The following is an 18293-nucleotide window of genomic DNA, read 5'->3' as shown; positions in this document are numbered from 1 at the left end:
CGCAGGGCGGGGCCGCGGGGCCCGCCCCCTGCGCCCCCGCCCCCTGCGCCCCCGCCCGGCCGGCGCCCGGGTCCTGGGCGCGAGGCCTCTTGGCCTTTCACCCCGGGCGCGCGGGGCCCCGTCGCCCTGGTCACCTGGACGCCCCTCACCTGACCGGCGGCCCCGCTGGAAGAGACTTTGGTGGAGCCGCTTTGTTTCGGAGGCAGATTACCCAGGTAATGCGTGGTTGTGAAGGGCTTTTGAAACTATCGAGAGCAAGAATTAAGTAAGAATAACGCCACGCCGACTCCCCGCGCACGTAACCCCTGCTTCTCTCCTCGTTTACCTGCTCCCAGTGAAGTGTGCGTTATCATATACTGTAGTCTTAAGAATGGAAGCAAACCAGGGGCGCCCGGGGGGCTGTCGGCTAAGCCTCCGAGTCTCGGTTGCAGCTCAGGGCATGACCTCGTGGTTGGTGGTTGGGCTCCGCGCTGGCAGCATGGAGCCTGCTTGGGATTCTCTCTCCGCCCTTCCCCTGCTCATGCTCTCTCTCTCTCTCTGTCTCTCAAAATAAATAAACTAAGAAAGAAAATAGAAGCGAGCCGGACGCACTGTTATAAGCTACTTTTGGATAAAAATCATCTTCGCGTGCCGTTGCGTGTGTCTACTCCGCGTTAGTAAATCAAGTGGCCATTTCTTGGATGTGCTTAATATGGTTGAAGGCAACTTTCGATATCCTCACATCCAGCCCGTTAAATCTATGGCGATTTGTCCAAAAGCCAATCTGGCATCTGCCTTTGAATGTCTAACAGGTATCTCAAACTGAATATAGGCCACATAAGACTTTTGATCCAAATGTCATACTCACTCTCCAGTGTTCCTCATCCCGGCAAAAGTTCCCACTTCCCCCTTGGTTGTTCAGGACCAAAACCTAGGAATCATTCTCGATTCTCTCCTTTCCTCACGTTCTGGAATCTATCTTTCAATAAAACCTGAATCTGTCCTTTTGTCACTATCTCCACCTCACAGTCACCATCATCTCTTGCCTAAGTTGGTCTCTGTGCCACCTGTCTTCTCCCCTACAGCCTACACAAAAGCAGCGTTTTAGTGGCTTCTCAGGGCACTTGGGAAAAAGATCCAAACTCTTCCTGGTGGGGGTCTTGCCTCCTGCACTGACTCACTTCATCTCCTACCACTCTTCCCCCTTCCAGTCCACACTAGCCACGCCTTATTTCCCCGGGTTCCTCAATCGTGTCCGACACTTTCCTGCTTAAGATTCAGCAATAGCTGCTTCCCTTATTTGGAATATTCTTCCTCCAGAACTCCGCATTGCCCACTTCTTTGCTTGAAACAGGTGGGTTGTCTCCTCAAAGGTCATCTTCAGCGAAGCCTTCCCTGACCATTCAATCGGAAATATCTCACCCCAGTTACTTTCTCACCTCAGCCAACCTCTCTTACAACCGTCTTGTTTTCAAAATACCTAGTACCCCTTGAGATCATCTTTTATAATTTTTGCTATATTAATTACTGCCCGTCTCTTCACCCTGGAAGGCAAGATGTCTATCTTGTTCCCTCCCTGTGTTCCTACTGCTTCGAACAGTTCCTGGCTTATAGTGGATGTTCAACAAATATTGATGATTGATTGATTGAATGAATGAACATCTGTTCTCAGACTGGATGAAGTTACAAAAGAGAACATGACCTGTCAAAATGGAGAGTGTGATAGAAGAAGAAAAACTGTAATTACTGATACGTTTTATCTATTTTAACATAAAATATTCATATAAGTGGTAAAATATAAATGTACAGTTTTTCAAAAGTGAACACTTATGTAAATACCACCTAGGTCAAGAAATGGAACATTGTGAAAAGCAACGAAGAACTCATGTGTCCTTTCCCAATGTTAACCGCCGCCCCCCTTTTCCAAGCGACCACTATCTTAATATTTATAGAAAACGCTTTCTTGCTATTCTTTATATAATTTTATAATTCATTAACTCTCATTTCTATAATGTATTCCACTGAATGTGTACACAAGAATATATCCATTCCACTGTTGATAGGCATTTAGGTGGTTTGGGTTATTTACTGTCTAGACTATTTTATTTTATTTTATTTCATTTTTTAAGTGTTTGTTTTTGAGAGAGAGAGAGAGAGAGAGAGAGACAGCATGAGTGTGGCGGGGGGCAAAGAGAGAGGGAGACACAGAATCTGAAGCAGGCTCCAGGGTCTGAGCTGTCAGCACAGAGCCCGACACGGGGCTCGAACCCATGTACTGTGAGATCATGACCTGAGCTGAAGTCAGCCGCTTAACCAGGTGAGCCACCCAGGTTCCCAGGACTATTTTTATTTATTTATTTATTTATTTATTTATTTATTTATTTATTTATTCATTCATTCATTCATTCATTTATTCATTTATTTATAATGTTTTTTCTTTTTTTTTTTTTTTTACTTTCTATGATTTATTTATTTTTTTATGATTTACATCCAATTTAGTTAGCACATGGTGCAACAATGATTTCAGGAGTAGATTCCTTAGTTCCCCTTACCCACTTAGCCCATCTCCCCTCCCACAACCCCTCCAGCAACCCTGTGTTTGTTCTCCATATTTAAGAGTCTCTTATGTTTTGCCCCCCTCCGTGTTTTTATATTCTTTTTGTTTCCCTTCCCTGTGTTCATCTGTTTTGTCTCTTAAAGTCCTCATATGAGTGAAATCATAGGATATTTGTCTTTCTTTGACTGACTCATTTCACTTAGCATAATACCCTCCCGTTCCATCCACGTAGTTGCAAATGGCAAGATTTCATTCTTTTTGATTGCCGAGTAATACTCCATTGTGTGTATATATATGTATATATACACATATGTATATATACCACATCTTCTTTATCCATTCATCCATTGATGGACATTTGGGCTCTTTCCATACTTTGGCTGTTGTGGATAGTGCTGCTATAAACATGGGGGTGCATGTGTCCCTTCGAAAAGCACACCTGTATCCCGTGGATAAATGCCTAGTAGTGCAATTGCTGGGTCGTAGGGTAGTTCTATTTTTAATTTTTTGAGGAACCTCCATACTGTTTTCCAGAGTGGCTGCACCAGTTTCCATTCCCAATTGTTTATTCATTTTTTGAGAGAGAGAGAGAGAGGCAGAGAGAGAGGGAGACACAGAATCCGAAGCAGACTCCAGGGTCTGAGCTGTCGGCACAGGGCCTGACGCGGGGCTGGAACTCACGAACCAGGAGGTCATGACCTGAGCCGAAGTCAGACGCTCAACCCACTGAGCCACCCAGGTGCTCCACCCCAGGACTATTTTAAAACAATGCGATTATGAGCATTTCTCCTTGTGCACGGGAGTACTCATTTCTCTGGATGAGGGTTTCTTAACCTTGGCAATTTCTTAACCTTGGCCAGTGGCATGGCCCCAGTTGTTTAAACCAAAAATGTTTCCAAGTGTTTCCATATGTTACTGGAGAAGAACTGCCCCCCCCCCCCCCCCGGTTGAGAATCACTGATTTAGGGTAAAGAACAAGCAGTAGAATTCCTGGTTTGTATACCTTTAGATTTCCCACATGGTGGCAAAGTGTTTTCCAAAGTACTTTCAAGAGAAGTGACTTGGAATTAGCAGAGTAGAGAGCTCCAAGAATGGGTCCCTTGCAAGAACTGGTCTTCTCAGAAAGAATCCAGCTAGCCAAAAACTGACACAGGCAACATTTTTGGAACTCCGGAATCCAATCAAATACATGTGTCAAGTCACGAGCGCCTCACGGGGGGAGAAGCAGCTGGATTTTGGTAGGAGGCACTGTGTAGTTGTTGCTTGCCTGCCTAGCATCCTTTATTCCTGAGCTCATCAGCAGCCTTGTGGACAATGGCCCATGTTCCTGGTACAATGTATCGGTGCCACGGAAAGCAACATGGACATCATTCTCCAAAACTGTGGTCGTGAATTTGACCTGTCTGGTGGTTGCTTAAGGGACCAGTGCAGAGACTGATTGTTATTTTGCCTCAGTTTGGAGTGGCTTTCTGTGTGGCATCCGACAGAAGCATTTAAAGACATATGCTACCTGTTGCTGACTGGGGTAAGGAATGAAGGGTGAAGCAAATAGCATGACAGGCCCAAAGGCCTGGGTACGAGAAGTCTGAGGAGGAAGGTTCTGGGGAGACAAGATCAGTAAAGGACTACCGTGTGCACTGGGGGATCTGGAGGGCAGTGTGCATGCCCAGGGACAGACACATACTCAGAAAAGACCTGAGAGGACTCTAGACTTATAGCTCTGACTGATCTTTGGACTACATTTAAGTAGGAAGTGAAGGCTAAGGCAGAGTTGTCATCAGCTTGGCTTAGCATCGAAGGTGCATCCTAGCTCAGAGCCAATATGCAAAGACCCAGGAAGGTTTTTTTTTTTTTTCTTTTAATTTCTTTTTGTCTTTAGGCACTTAAGGAAATACATTCTGTCCCCTGGCTGGCTGCTGAGATAACAGAACAGAGACTTCAGTGAACATATGTGACAAGTAGTACAATCCTTTGTAAAAACAGCTTGGAAATGGAAAGCTGTGACCTTCAGTGATCCACACCAGAAACCCTGTGGGAAGGGAGAGAATCCGTGGAGATGGCATTTGTCATTTAGGGCTTGGGGGAGAAGTGGACAGGGTACAGAGATGATTTCTAAACGGTATGAGGTTTCTTTTTGAGGTGAGGAAAATGTTCTAAAACTGTGGTGATAGTGGCACGTATCTGTGAATATACTAAAAACCACTGACTTGCACAGTTTAAATTAGTGAAATGCATGCTATGTAAATTATATCTCAATAAAGCTGTTTTTTTTTTTAAGCTATGTTGTTGGCTCATACACATGCTTTTTTTATGTTTATTTTGAGAGAGAGTGTGTGTGTGTGCATGAGTGGAGGAGGGGCAGAAAGAGAGAGAGAGAGAGAGGGAGAGAGAATCCCAAGCAGGCTCCACACTGTCAGCACAGAGCCACAAACCATGAGATCATGACCTGAGCCGAAATCAAGAGTCAGACACTTACCTGACTGAGCCACCCAGGTGCCTCAGCTCATATACATTCTTACTCTAACACATTCCTGGTCATTTATCTTTGTATCAGTATGAACTATCCCTCTGGGTCCTGAACTTTTCTCTTTGAATCCCATTTACTTTTCCCCCTGCTTTATTGGTGTATAATTGATAATTAAACATAATATGTATTTAAGATGTACAACTTCATGATTTGATTTGATATAGGTATACATTGTGAAGTAATCATAACAATCAAGTGAATTAACACAGTCATTGCCTCAGAGTTACCATTTCCTTTTCTTTGTGTGTGTGTATGTGTGTGTGTGCTAAGAACATGCAGGATCTTCCCTCCTAGCAAAGTTTAAGTACACAATATGTTACCGTTAACTAGAATCACATTATTGCACATTAGCTCTCCAGAACTTAGTCATCTTGCATAACTGAAACTTTGTGCCCCTTGACCAACATCTGTCCATTTGCCTCTACCCCCAGGCCTGGTAACCACCATCTATTCTCTGCCTTTATGTATCTGACCACTGATAGATGCCACATATAAGTGAGATCATACAGTATTTGTTTTTCTGCATCTGGTTTCTTTCAATTAGCATTATGCCCTCCAGGTTCATTTATGTGGTCATAAATGGCAGGATTTCCTTCTTTTTAAAGACCAAATAATATTCCATTGTGCAATATACAGAGTTCCCTATCCTAAAAGTTTATATGGCTGTATTTATGTTTATAACTGGGCTTTTTGTGACTGGCTTCTTTAACTTGGCACATTTTCAAGATTCGTCCAAGTTGTAGCATATATCAGTACTTCATTATTTTTTATGGCCAAATAATATTCCACTGAATGGGCAAACCACTTTTTGCTTATACATTTCTCTATTGACAGACATTTCAGTTGTTTCCATCTTTTGGCTATTGTGAGCAATGCTCCTATGGACATTCTTGGACAAGTTTTTGTAGGGACACATGTTTTCATCTGACTTAGGTATATGCCTAGGAGTAAAATTGCTAGATCATATGGATCAAACTCTATGGTTAAGCATTTGGGGGAGCATTTGTTTTCCAAAGTGGCCGCCGCATTTTAATTTCTACTTGTAGTGAATGAGGATCGTAATTTCTCCACAGCCGTGTCAACACTTGTTATCTTTTCTTTTTTCTTTCTTTTCTTTTCTTTTTTCTTTTCTTTTTTTTTTTTTTTTTTTTTTTTAGAGAGAGAGGGAGAGAGAGCATGCATGTGGGGGAGAGGAAGAGGTAAGGAGAGAGAGAGAATGTTAAGCAGTCTCCATGCTGAACGTGCAGGGCTCAATCCTATGACCCTGGGATCAGGACCTGAGCCAAACTCAAGAGGCAGAGACTCAAGCAACTGAGCCACCCAGATGCCCCAACACTTGTTATTATCTCATTTTTGATTCTAATCATCCTAGTGGGTGTGAAGTGATATTTCATTGTGGGTTTTTTTTTAAGTTTAAAAAAATGTTTTAACGTTTATTTATTTTTGAGACAGAGAGAGACAGAGCATGAATGGGGAGGGTTAGAGAGAGGGAGACACAGAATCTGAAACAGGCTCCAGGCTCTGAGCTGTCCGCACAGAGCCCGACGCGGGGCTCGAACTCACAGACCGCGAGATCATGACCTGAGCCGAAGTCGGCCGCTTAACCGACTGAGCCACCCAGGCGCCCCTTAAGTTTTTAAAAAATATTGTAAGTACAATTCACTCTTCAAGATGAGTCTTGAACTCACAACCCCAAGTTCAAGTGTTGCATGCTCCAACTGAGCCAGCCAGGCCCCCTAAACTGTGGTTTTAATTTACGTTTTCCTGATGACTAATGATGGCCGAGTATCTTTTCAAGCGCTTACTGGCACTTACTGGTTTTTTGTATCTTCCTTGGAGAGATGTCTATTTATATCCTTTGCTCATTTCTTTCTTTCTTTTTTTAAATGTTTATTTCTTTTTGGGAGAGAGAGAGACAGAGCACAAGCAGAGGAGGGGCACAGAGAGAGGGAGACACAGAATCCAAGGCAGGCTCTAGGTTTTGAGCTGTCAGCACAGAGCCCAACATGCGGCTCAAACTCACGGACTGCAAGATCATGACCTGAGCCCAAGTCAGACGCTTAATCCACAGGCACCCCTGTTCATTTCTAATCAAGGTAGCTGTCCTGTTTTCTTTTGTTGTAGGTGCTTTTGGTATCATATTTTAAGGATCTTTTGTCAAATCCAAGGTCATGAAGATTTATCTCTATGTTTTCTTCTAAGAGTTTTTAGCTTTTACATTTGGATCTTTGATCTATTTTGAGTTAATTTTTGCACATGACCTGAGGTAAGGGTCCAACTTCATTCTTTTGCATCTTCACATCCAGTTATCCCAACATCATTTCTTGAAAAGACTGTTCTTTTCCCCATTGAATGGTCTTGGCACCCTTTTGAATATCAGCAGACCACAGATGTATAGGTTTATTTCTGGACTCTCAATGTTATTCAGTTAACAACAGAGCTTTAAATTACATATCACAAAAATTGACAAATGTGACTGAGATGCACATTTTTTCAAATACACAAAATGTTCCCTTAATCAGGAAGGGCCACCATGGAGAGCTACAAACCCTCCATACTATGCAACCATAAAGGGCATTAGTCACATAAATTAGGACATAATTAAAACCCTTAGAGTTGTGCAACATGATATCCCTGCCCAAAATCAATCATAGTGGGACATCAAGGATGTTGTTTGAAACTCTTTAAAAAACCCTACTGACTCTATTCACTGACCGTGGTACAATAAAATTACACAAATGACAAAACATAACCATAAATTGAAGACCTAACAGGCAGATTTGAATCAATCATGGTTGAGGGATGAAACAAAACTTGAAATAAAAATGTTTAGAACTAAACAAAATGAAGTAATATGGATGCATACTTGTGGGTATCAGCCAATGCAGTAGGTAGAGGAAATGTTATTATCATTAAATCATTAAGTAAAAAACAAAACAACTAAAACAAAGCAGAAGAAACTAGAAAAAATACACAAACCTAAAGTACATTGAAGAGGGGCTCCTGGATGACTCCGTCAGAAGAGCATGTGACTCTTGATCTCGGGATCACGAGTTTGAGCCCCATGTTGGGTGCAGAAATTACTTAAATACATAAAGCTTAAAGAAAAATTATGTTGAAGAAAAAACTAGTAAAAATGAAGGAAGTTTAAGACGACAAAGGACAAATCACAGGTTAGGAGAATATATTTGCAAAAAAACACATCTGATGAAGAACTTGTAACCAAAATATACAAAGAACTTTTAAAATTCAGTAAGAAAACAATCCAATTTAAAAATGTGCAAAAGATCTGAACAGACACTTCACCAGAGACTACATGCAGAAGGCAAATAAGCTTATGAAAAGACGCTCAACATCATATGCCGTACAGGAATTGCAAATTAAAACAACAATGAAATACCACTGTATACCTAGTAGAATGGTTAAAAGCTAATGGAGATGCAGAGCAACAGGAACTGTTGGGAACGTAAAGTGGTAAAGCCACTTCGAAGACAGGTTAGCAGGGTTTTTTTGTGTTGTTTTTTTTTTTTAATGTTTACTTTTGAGAGACAGAACATGAGCAGGGGAGGGGCAGAGAGAGAGGGAGACCCAGAATCCGAAGTGGGCTCCAGGCCCTGAGCTGTCCACACCGAGCCCGACGCGGGGCCTGAACTCATGAACCGTGAGATCATGACCTGAGCCGAAGTCGGACACTTAACCGACTGAGCCTGGCGACCCCAGGTTAGCAGTTTCTTATAAAACTAAACATACTCTTACCATATGACCCAGCAATTCTACTCTTTGGTATTTACCAAAACGAGTCAAAAGTGTATGTTCACACAAAAACCTGCATAATTATTCATTATTGCCCAAACTTGGAAGCAATGAAGATATACTTCAGTAGATGAATGAATGGTACTGTTACATCTCTTCAATGGGATATTATTAGCATAACAACAAATGACCTGTCAAACCATGAGGAGACATCAAAGAATCTTTACTGTCTATTGGTAAGTGCAAGAAACCAATCTGACAGCTTACGTACTGTAAGACTTCGAGTACATAACATTCTGGGAAACGCAAAAGAGTAAAGACAGTTAAAAGATCAATGGTTGTCAGGAGTGCGGGGGAGCACAGGGGATTTTTAGTGCAATGAAATGATTCCGTACGGTACTGTGATGGTGGACAGATGTCATCCGTTTGTCAAACCCTTAGAACTACACAGTACAAAGAAAGACACCTTTATTATGCTAAGTGACGTAAATCAGACACAGAAAGACAAATACCAAACGGTCTCACTTATATGTGGAATCTAAACAAAATAAACCAGCCAAAGAGCAGAAACAGACACGTAAATAAAGAGAGCAAACAGGTGGTTGCCAGGGGGGAGGATGGGGGGATGGGCAAAATAAGTGAAAGGGAATGGGAGGTACAGGCTTCCAATTATAGAATGAGTAAGTCATGGCAGGGAAGGTTACAGTATAGGGAACACAGAATTGTGTGGTGACAGAGGGTGGCCACACTCACGGTGAGCACAGCATAAAGGATAGACTTGCCCAATCACCGTGTCGCACACCTGAAACTAATGTAACTTGTGTGTCAACCATACCCCAATTGGAAAAAAAAAAAAAAAGACTAAACCCTAATGTAACCTATAGACTTTAGTTAATCATAATGTGTTGGCTCATCGGTGGTAACAAATGTACCACAGAAATGCAAGATGTTCAGAATAGGGGAAATTGCGAGGGAATGGCCTGGGGTGGGGTGGGGTTGGGCAGGAGATAGAAAATATATGTGAACTCTGTGCCGTCTGCTCAATTTTTCTGTAAACAAAAGAGCTCTAAAATATTAAAGTCTCTTAATTAAAAAAAAAAGTCAGAAATTCATCTGACTTTATCAAAACTCTTCATCAAAACAAGACTTCATCAAAAACTCTATTTTTCAATAGAGTTGAAGAGAACCAGAATGTGGGTTTTTTTTTGAGAAAATTAGTAAAATAGTTAACTCCTGATAATATCGATCAAGTCAAAAAGGGAGGTGGGGGTGCCTGGGTGACTCAGTTGGTTGGGCATGCGACTTCGGCTCAGGTCATGATGTCGTGGTCTGGGAGTTCGAGCCCCGCGTCGGGCTCTGTACTGACAGCTCAGAGCCTGGAGCCTGCTTGGGACTCTATGTCTCCCTCTCTCTCTGCCCCTCACCCACTGGCACTCAGTCTCTCTCTCTCTCAAAACTAAATAAACATAAAAAAAATTTTTTTAAGGGAGAAAGTGCACGTAAAAACATTACAGGCATTTTATGAGAAAAACAATAGATAATACCAGGAATAATTTTGCACTAATAAATTTGAAACCTCAGATGAAAATAGTCATTTTTCTCTAAAGTTGCAAATTTCAAAATAAATTGTAAACTTCAAAAAAAAAAGTAAAGGAAATGTAGAAAACATAAAAAGGCAACTAACCACGCGAGAAATGGAAAAATCTAGGAAACTTCCCAAATGTATCAAATGATGTTACAGACAGGTTGTGCAAAAAACTTCAGGGAAGAGAAAAATGCTATCTTATATAAAATATTCCAGATCCCAGAAACCATGGAACACTAACTTATGTTGTGAGTTTGGAAGAATCTTGTCACGAAAGTTAGACCCACATAGACAGCAAAACAGTAGCCACTAAGCAGAAGGCAGGCTCACTTATACACACAGGTGTGAAAATCCTCACTATTAGTGTTAGCACATCAATTCTAGCAAAGTGGCAAAGCGCTAAGGGTCATCAAGCTTCCCTCACCGAATGCAAAAGTGATCTGGCCGGCCTGGCTTTCGCTAGCCATTCGCGAAGGCTCGCACTGACCGCCCCTGGGGGTGCACATAGGGAGGAAGCCGTGGGGTGCTGGTCTGGAGGGGGGCGGTATGTGGAGTGGGGGTAGGGTCGGGAGGATACCTACAGCCCAGGTGGGGGGATCCACAAGTGAGTCATCCCCAGCAACGTGTGGGCAGCCTCCCCAGCGGAGTCCGCAAGGCAGCCGGTGGGTTCTGTGCCGTGGAGTGTCCCGCCTGCCGTTCTGCCAGCCTCTTTGTCCCCCAGCGACCTGAGCTGTAGAGCAGGCCTCGGGATTCTGGACGGAGCAAGAAAGGAGCGGCCTCTCCACAGCCGCTCACACGCTCTCACTCTCTCCCATGGGAGAAATCACCGGCTGGGAAGTTTTCTCTTGCACTGAGCTGTGCCCCCGTAGGAGAGATGTGGGCGACACAGGTGAACTGAAGCTGTTGCTCTTACCCTCTCCAGCGCATCTAATCCCAAATATGTATTTTTTCCTCCAACGGTGCCGGACTTCTGCACTCTCATCCATGGCTGATGGCCAATGTTTATGTTGGGAGAAGGAGGTAGAAACTCCTATTCCACCACTCACTGATGTCACTCTCCATTGTCTCTTCCTAGGATTCTATTAGACACACCGTGGGACTTCTGGGTCTGTTCGCCATATGAGGCAATACAAGATTGATCTCCACCCCCCCCCCCCAATATTTTCCATCTTTTACCTCACTGTGCTGTGTCCCAAGAGATATTCTCAGCTTGACCTTCGGTTCTCTAATGATTCTTTGGCCGTGTCCAGTCTGTTATTCAACCCATCTATTTGGGTTTTTGCAAATTCCAACAGCTATGTGTTGTATTTTCAAAATCTTTTTTAGTTTTTTTTTCTCTCACAGCTGACTCTTCACATTTTTTAGTGATTTTACATTTTTTAAAATGATTTTTAGACTTCTGAAGGGTTGCAAAGATAGGACAGAGTTGTTGCATCTTTCCCTTTAATGCTGACGTCTTACACAACCAGGGGGCAATTATCTAAACTAAGAAATTACCGCTGCTACCTTACTGTTAACTGAACTGCAGCTTTATTCAGATTTCACCGGTTTTTCACCGATGTCCTTTTTCTGTTCCAGCATCAAATCCAGGACCTCACGTTGCATTTCCTTGACCTGCCTTATCGGTGTCCTCCAAATTGTGACAGTTCCTCAGTCATCTCCAACCTTTCATGACCTTCACACTTTTTGAAGAGTACTGATCAGGTATTTTTGAGAACATTCCTCAATTTGTGTTTGTCTGATACTTTCTCATGATTCTACTGAAGTCGTAGATTTGGGGGAAGAATACAACAAAGCCTGTGGTTCCTCCTCAGTGCATGGCAGAAGAGAGTTCATGTCAATAAGTCTCATTGGGGTGACGTTAGCGGCACCCAGTCGTTTAACCATCTGACTTTGGCTTAGGTCACTATCTCGTGGTTCGTGGGTTCGAGCTCCGCGTTGGGATCTGTGCTGACAGCTCAGAGCCTGGAGCCTGCCTTAGATTCTGTGCCCCTCTCTCTCTGCCCCTTCCCTGCTCATGCTCTCTTTAAAAAAATTTTTTTAGGGGCGCCTGGGTGGCGCAGTTGGTTGAGCGTCCGACTTCAGCCAGGTCACGATCTCGCGGTCCGTGAGTTCGAGCCCCGCGTCGGGCTCTGGGCTGATGGCTCAGAGCCTGGAGCCTGTTTCCGATTCTGTGTCTCCCTCTCTCTCTGCCCCTCCCCCATTCATGCTCTGTCTCTCTCTGTCCCAAAAATAAATAAAAATAAACAAAACAAAAAAAAAAAGAAAAGAAAGAAGAAAAAAAAATTTTTTTTTAAGTAAGTCTTACTGAGGTGACGTTAAAGCTGATCATTTGGTGCGGGTGGTGTTGGCCAGGCTTCTCCACTGTATAGTGACATTTCCCTTTGCAGTTAATACATATCTTGTGGAGACATACTTTGAAGATATGCAAATATTGTTTTTCTCCTGAAACGTTTGCCAACTAATTATAGTATTTATGGGCAGATATTCTCGCAGCTAGTGTGACTGTGGTGTTCTAACTGTGATGGTGGTTTTTCTCCTCCCTCACTCTTTTTACACTTATTATTGACATTCTTCTGCAAGAACGAGTTGTTCCTTGGGGGCCTGGGTGGTTCAGTCGGTTAAGCGTCCAACTTCGGCTCGGGTCGTGATCTCGAAGTCCGTGAGTTCGAGCCCCGCATCAGGCTCTGTGCTGACTGGTCAGAGCCTGGAGCCTGCTTCGGATTCTGTGTCTCCCTCTCTCTCTGCCCCTCCCCTGCTCGTGCTCTGCCTCTCTCTCTCTCTCTCTCTCAAGATAAACATTAAAAAAAGAAAAGAGTTGTTCCTTCTCCCCAGTTAATTTATTTATTCAATTGAATTATTTGCTATGTTATTAGCTGTGTGATGCCTTTGAGTAGCCATTACCAAATTTTATGCAAGTTTTTAAACTGTTCTTGTGCTTCAGAAAGAGACTAATCTAACTTATTTCACCATTACCAGAAATGAAAACTCCCTTAAACATTTCCTGCTTATGTCCCAGAGATAGAGGTAGATATCATAGCTATAAATACAGATAGATAGATAGATAGATAGATAGATAGATAGATATGCCATAGATAAATATGCATAGGTGGTATTGGTATTGAGTACATTTTAATTTATTACATGAGTGATATCATAACTGTACTCAGTAAATGTCTTTGTTTTCTCAACAAGTATGGCACAGGCTTCCGTATTAAAACATACAGATCTTCCTCATTCTTTTCCGAATAATACCCACCAAACTCAGAATGATGGACAGGGAGCGTCGTAAGGGTTTGCCTTTTGACATGATTAGTAGTCAAAGGGTACCTCGGATTTTATATAACATTTTCATTATGTTATAAGGTGAATGAATTTGTTTTGAGTTGCATAATTAAACGTTTGAAAAATGAGTAGCTATGCTGGTGAAAAGGGCATTTTGTAGTAAGAACAGAAAACCTTTAGGTAAGGGAGCGTCACTTTTCCAGACAACTTCTTTGGCATTTGGGGACTATATTTAACATACTGTGTTTATGTTTTTTAAGATTTTTTTTTTTTAATTTTTTTTTCAACGTTTATTTTTTTGGGGGGACAGAGAGAGACAGAGCATGAATGGGGGAGGGGCAGAGAGAGAGGGAGACACAGAATCAGAAACAGGCTCCAGGCTCTGAGCCATCAGCCCAGAGCCTGACGCGGGGCTCAAACTCACGGACCGCGAGATCGTGACCTGGCTGAAGTCGGACGCTTAACCGACTGCGCCACCCAGGCGCCCCAAGATTTTATTTTTTAAGTAATGTGTGCCCCCAATGTGGGGCTCCACCTTACAGCCCTGAGACCAAGAGCCTCATTCATGCCCCACCCACTGCAACAGCCAAGCGCCCCTAACATACTGTGTTTACAGTAACTTTTTCTCTGTAGCATTTCAAAACATCCTCCTCCTCCTCCATTTTTTCCTCAGTAATTTGGTCAATATCACCAGCTAATCAATCCGTATAATCTGTTCACTGATAACAGAATCTTTTCCTCTGAATACTGAGTCATTCTTTCCATCTGTTTTTCCCTTTTGCTTTGTAAGCAAACATTGTGCATTTTTGTGGGACCTGGAAGCTGAAGTTAAGAATTGTTTTGTTTTTTCATATGAATGAAGATGAAGTTCCTTAAAAACCAAGTCCAAATAGCTACAGAACAATTCTTTTATCTGCCCATTTCTTCATACACAGACTATTTTGCAGGGCCCTCTTAAAAGTCAGTAGACAAGAAAATGTGCTGTCTTAAAATATAATATAATGGAAAACAGTGGGCTTCTAGTTATTCTCCCAAAGGTTTTCCTACCCTTTCTAATAAATTAAAGCAAGCTTGGCCACCTTTTCATGGATGGCATAGAAGGTAAACAGGGCGTGACTAGCGATCTAAGATGTAAAGAATGCAAACCTTCTCAGAGCAGGGATCTTTTTCTGCAGGGTTTAGTCTGGCATTAAGTCAATGTCTGCTGGGGCTACGTACCCATGCAACATCTCCCATGCTGTGGCTGTCCCGTCTTAATCCCAATCCAGCTTCATCCCTGGACTTTGGCAGTCAACCTCCTCCATCTGGAATGTTCCTTGAGACTGCTTCTTGACTTCTTGTTTTCCTATCACTTGTTCATTGGATGAGTGAGTGAGTGAGTGAATAGAAGCTCATTAATTTGCTCGTGGTCATAGCACTACCGAGGGGCAGAACCCTTTTGTTTCTCTGTTCGGCACGCTGCTACCCACTGTAGAAAGTAAGAGAGACACAAAATTAATCCCTCTCCTTTTGCTGACTCCCTATGTGGGGCCAAGTCAATTCTAGTTACGTGCCTGGAAAACCGTCTCGTGTATTTTCCTATTAATGTATCTGTACTGTCATTTGTGGATGACTTAGTTATTGTTGATTTGCTAACTCGGCAATGAGTGGTTTTAGCTTCTGTTACATGATATTAAAATGAGACAATATTTGCACATAGCTTGACACGCATCTTCAGACTGAAGCCTCAGATGAATAACAAATATTGAAAGAAGATGAGTTGGTATGTTGAACAAAAGGAATATATGGATTGCGATAAAAGCACATGTTTGTTTTTACCTCCCACTGTTCCTCTGAACATTATTTACTGGAGATAATTGTCCCTGTCCCTCAGCTCCCTGTGGGTCCATGATTTGTTTTCCACTTTAAGGTAAAGGTCCCACCACACTTAAATTTACAAATAGTTTTGTTTCAGAAAGTGGCACTAGACACTTGATCAAATACACGGTCTTGCTTGGCATCGTCTTCTCTCCTCCTGTTTTGGCTCCCATGTCCCTGTGGAGGCCTCTCTCTTTGGGGATCGCTCCTAGCTCTTTTCTCAGCTCTTGGACAGCTTACACAAACCTCTGTCCTCGTGTTGAAGTGTCCCCACCCTTCCAGACAGCCTTGTGTGACAGGACCAAGACAACTCCGTGCCAACTCTTTCCAGCAGGGCCAGCATTTGGTCCCACAATCTGACAACTTTGGGAGTGTGGGGATAGAGGCTCCAGCCTGGCCAACAGGAGGCACTCCAAACACAAGGAACCACCACGCATGAGGAAAGAGGCCACTGGACCCAGTCATCTCTCCCTTGCTGGGGTTCACTAAACAACAAATGTAGGGCAACGGAATAATTAACCCAGCAAGTTGATGGCAGACTAAGAGGGGAATCCAGCCTTCTGATGGCTAGGCATCTTGGCCCTTCTGTCACACTGTTTTTTGAAGCAAATGTTAAAACATCCATGCCTTTGCTACACTTCGGTAAGGCGCAGAATCAACATATGGGCTAAGATGCGAGATGTTTAACATGTCACATCATTAGACCAAGTTTTTCCTGGCTTGTCCCCATGTTCCATGTACTTGATGACCATTCTTGTGGAAACAAAGATTTGGGTGCACAGCTCAACAAGTACAGGCATACCAGTGGTTCCAAAAGAGTCTATTGATAACACGCGGACAATCTGGAGGAGGTCTAGGATGAATGAATGGCCCCCAGAATAGCAGTCGTCTTGTTTAATGGCTGAGGGCCACACTGGAAATTTGACCAAGAGATGCCCCGCTTTCCCAGAGCAAGAGGGTGTGGTTCAGCAGTTCCTCTGTGATCTTTAAGGAAGTGAGGCTCTTGATGTCAGACATGATAGGAGATTGGAGTATATTTACCCTTCCTGCTACCACAAATTTGTCCTTGCTCAGCTCTCCTACCCTTTATTGGGCACCTTCTGTGCCATGTACTGAGCTAGAAGCTGCAGGTGTGAAGGAAGTCACAGCCTTTGCCCTCAAGTAGTTTGCAGAGCAAGGCAATGTGCTAAAGTACCACGTATTATTAGAAATTATTATGGATAATCATTTTATCTGTAGAAAGTTTTTTGATTTACCAAGTAACCCGATCTAAAAACCCTGTACATCAGGTGGCCTTATCCTGTCTATTTTATAGGCAAACAAACTGAGACGGAAGATGTAAAGTGATGTCTCCAGTATGGATATGAAGTTGCAAAAGTCAAACTTAAACTCAGTTCTGCTGACTCCTTTCCCGAGTTGTCCCTCTCAGTGGCATGTGCATCTCAATAAGGATCAGTCTTCCGTGAAAGCTGCAGGATTCAAACCAGGGACTCCCGGAGATATTTAGGAGATTGGAGCACTGGAGCCCTCCCAGGGTCCCTGAAAACCCAGCACAGCAGCAACCTGTGGGTAATACTCCCCTGGGAACAAGTCTCACCCTGAGGGGTAGCCCTGCAGCCGCCTCCTTGGCCGCCTGGAATGGCCTTCCTGCCAAGTCCAAAGACTGTCTTCCTCTGGGGCCAGGGCTTCTGAATTGCTTTCTGTGGGCTCATTCCTACTTTTCATTAGATTAGGTGCAAACACTCTGAGTAAACAAAATAAAAATTCCCTAGCATCAGCAGCCCACTGCTAACGGCTACACCCTGGATGATTTTCTTTTAGTTAATAATTCAATTGCCAAAAATGTCGGTGGGGGGGGGGAGCTTGGCAGGGACTTGCCTCCAGCTGCAAATCAACTTCAGACCCCAGAGGAACTTGAAAGAACTACCAGTGCCCACAATGGTTCTTCAGTGCAGCCTGTGTTTACTCAGGACCAGCCCACAACCTCCATAGCCCCAAAGGCGGCCTGCATGTAAATGCTACATTGTGCAGTGATTTGGGGGTTATGTGGCTTCAGGCTGGTGGCAGATGATTTGTGAGGCTGCTTCAGATCCATCAGGTTTGAAACTCGACATTGGCTGGTATGTTTTGCTTTTATGCTCATTCATTCCTCCTTCCATTCATCAAAGCTTAATTAAATGCCTACCGTGTGCTAGGCACTGTACTAGCTACCAGCTATAGGAAAACATAAAAGGACATGGTCATTGCCCTAAAAAAGAGATGATAAGGAGAGACCTGTGCAATCCCTTGACAAGTTCCCTATTCTACTCAGAGCATTAACGTGACCCTTGTCATGCTCTCTTCTTGGGATCCTCTGATGAGTTAAACTCAACAGATTGGGGTATACGATTAATTCATCAGACATAGGTACTTCATAGAACCAGGTACTTCCCAAGGCAGCAGAGTTAACAACACAGAAAAACATGGTCTCTGTCCTCAAGGATATTCAGACTAGTGGGAGAGAGGGATCTTCGGGACAATGGTTTCATTAAGGAGCCATAATTAGTAAGAGACAACCGTTCAGGCTATGGTGTAAGCACAAGGGAGAGAGTCTTGGGCGGAGGGACTGGACCAAGTTACAAAGAGGACTCTACAGACGAGATGATGGTACTGATTCAAGAAAGATGAGCAGGTGTTCATCCAGGTGGGCTGTGGGAAATGCAGTGTCCCCAATACCATGGACAGTATCTCATTCATTCTTTCATCAGACA

At 43.2% G+C, this 18293-nt stretch overlaps 1 long non-coding RNA gene across 1 annotated transcript; it reads left to right on the top strand.

Annotated features, from left to right (window-relative positions):
- Positions 1 to 31: 31 nt before the first annotated feature.
- LOC122492196 lies at positions 32 to 17388 on the top strand. The gene is made up of 3 exons (XR_006299572.1): positions 32 to 215; positions 11980 to 12105; positions 16859 to 17388. It is a non-coding gene; the product is annotated as an uncharacterized LOC122492196 (long non-coding RNA).
- The last annotated feature ends 905 nt before the right edge of the window (positions 17389 to 18293 follow it).

The sequence above is a fragment of the Prionailurus bengalensis genome, chromosome C2 (assembly GCF_016509475.1).
Source record: "Prionailurus bengalensis isolate Pbe53 chromosome C2, Fcat_Pben_1.1_paternal_pri, whole genome shotgun sequence".
Classification (NCBI taxonomy): domain Eukaryota; kingdom Metazoa; phylum Chordata; class Mammalia; order Carnivora; family Felidae; genus Prionailurus; species Prionailurus bengalensis.
Note: the sequence above shows the minus strand (reverse complement) of the source record. Positions and strands in the feature narration are given on the sequence as shown.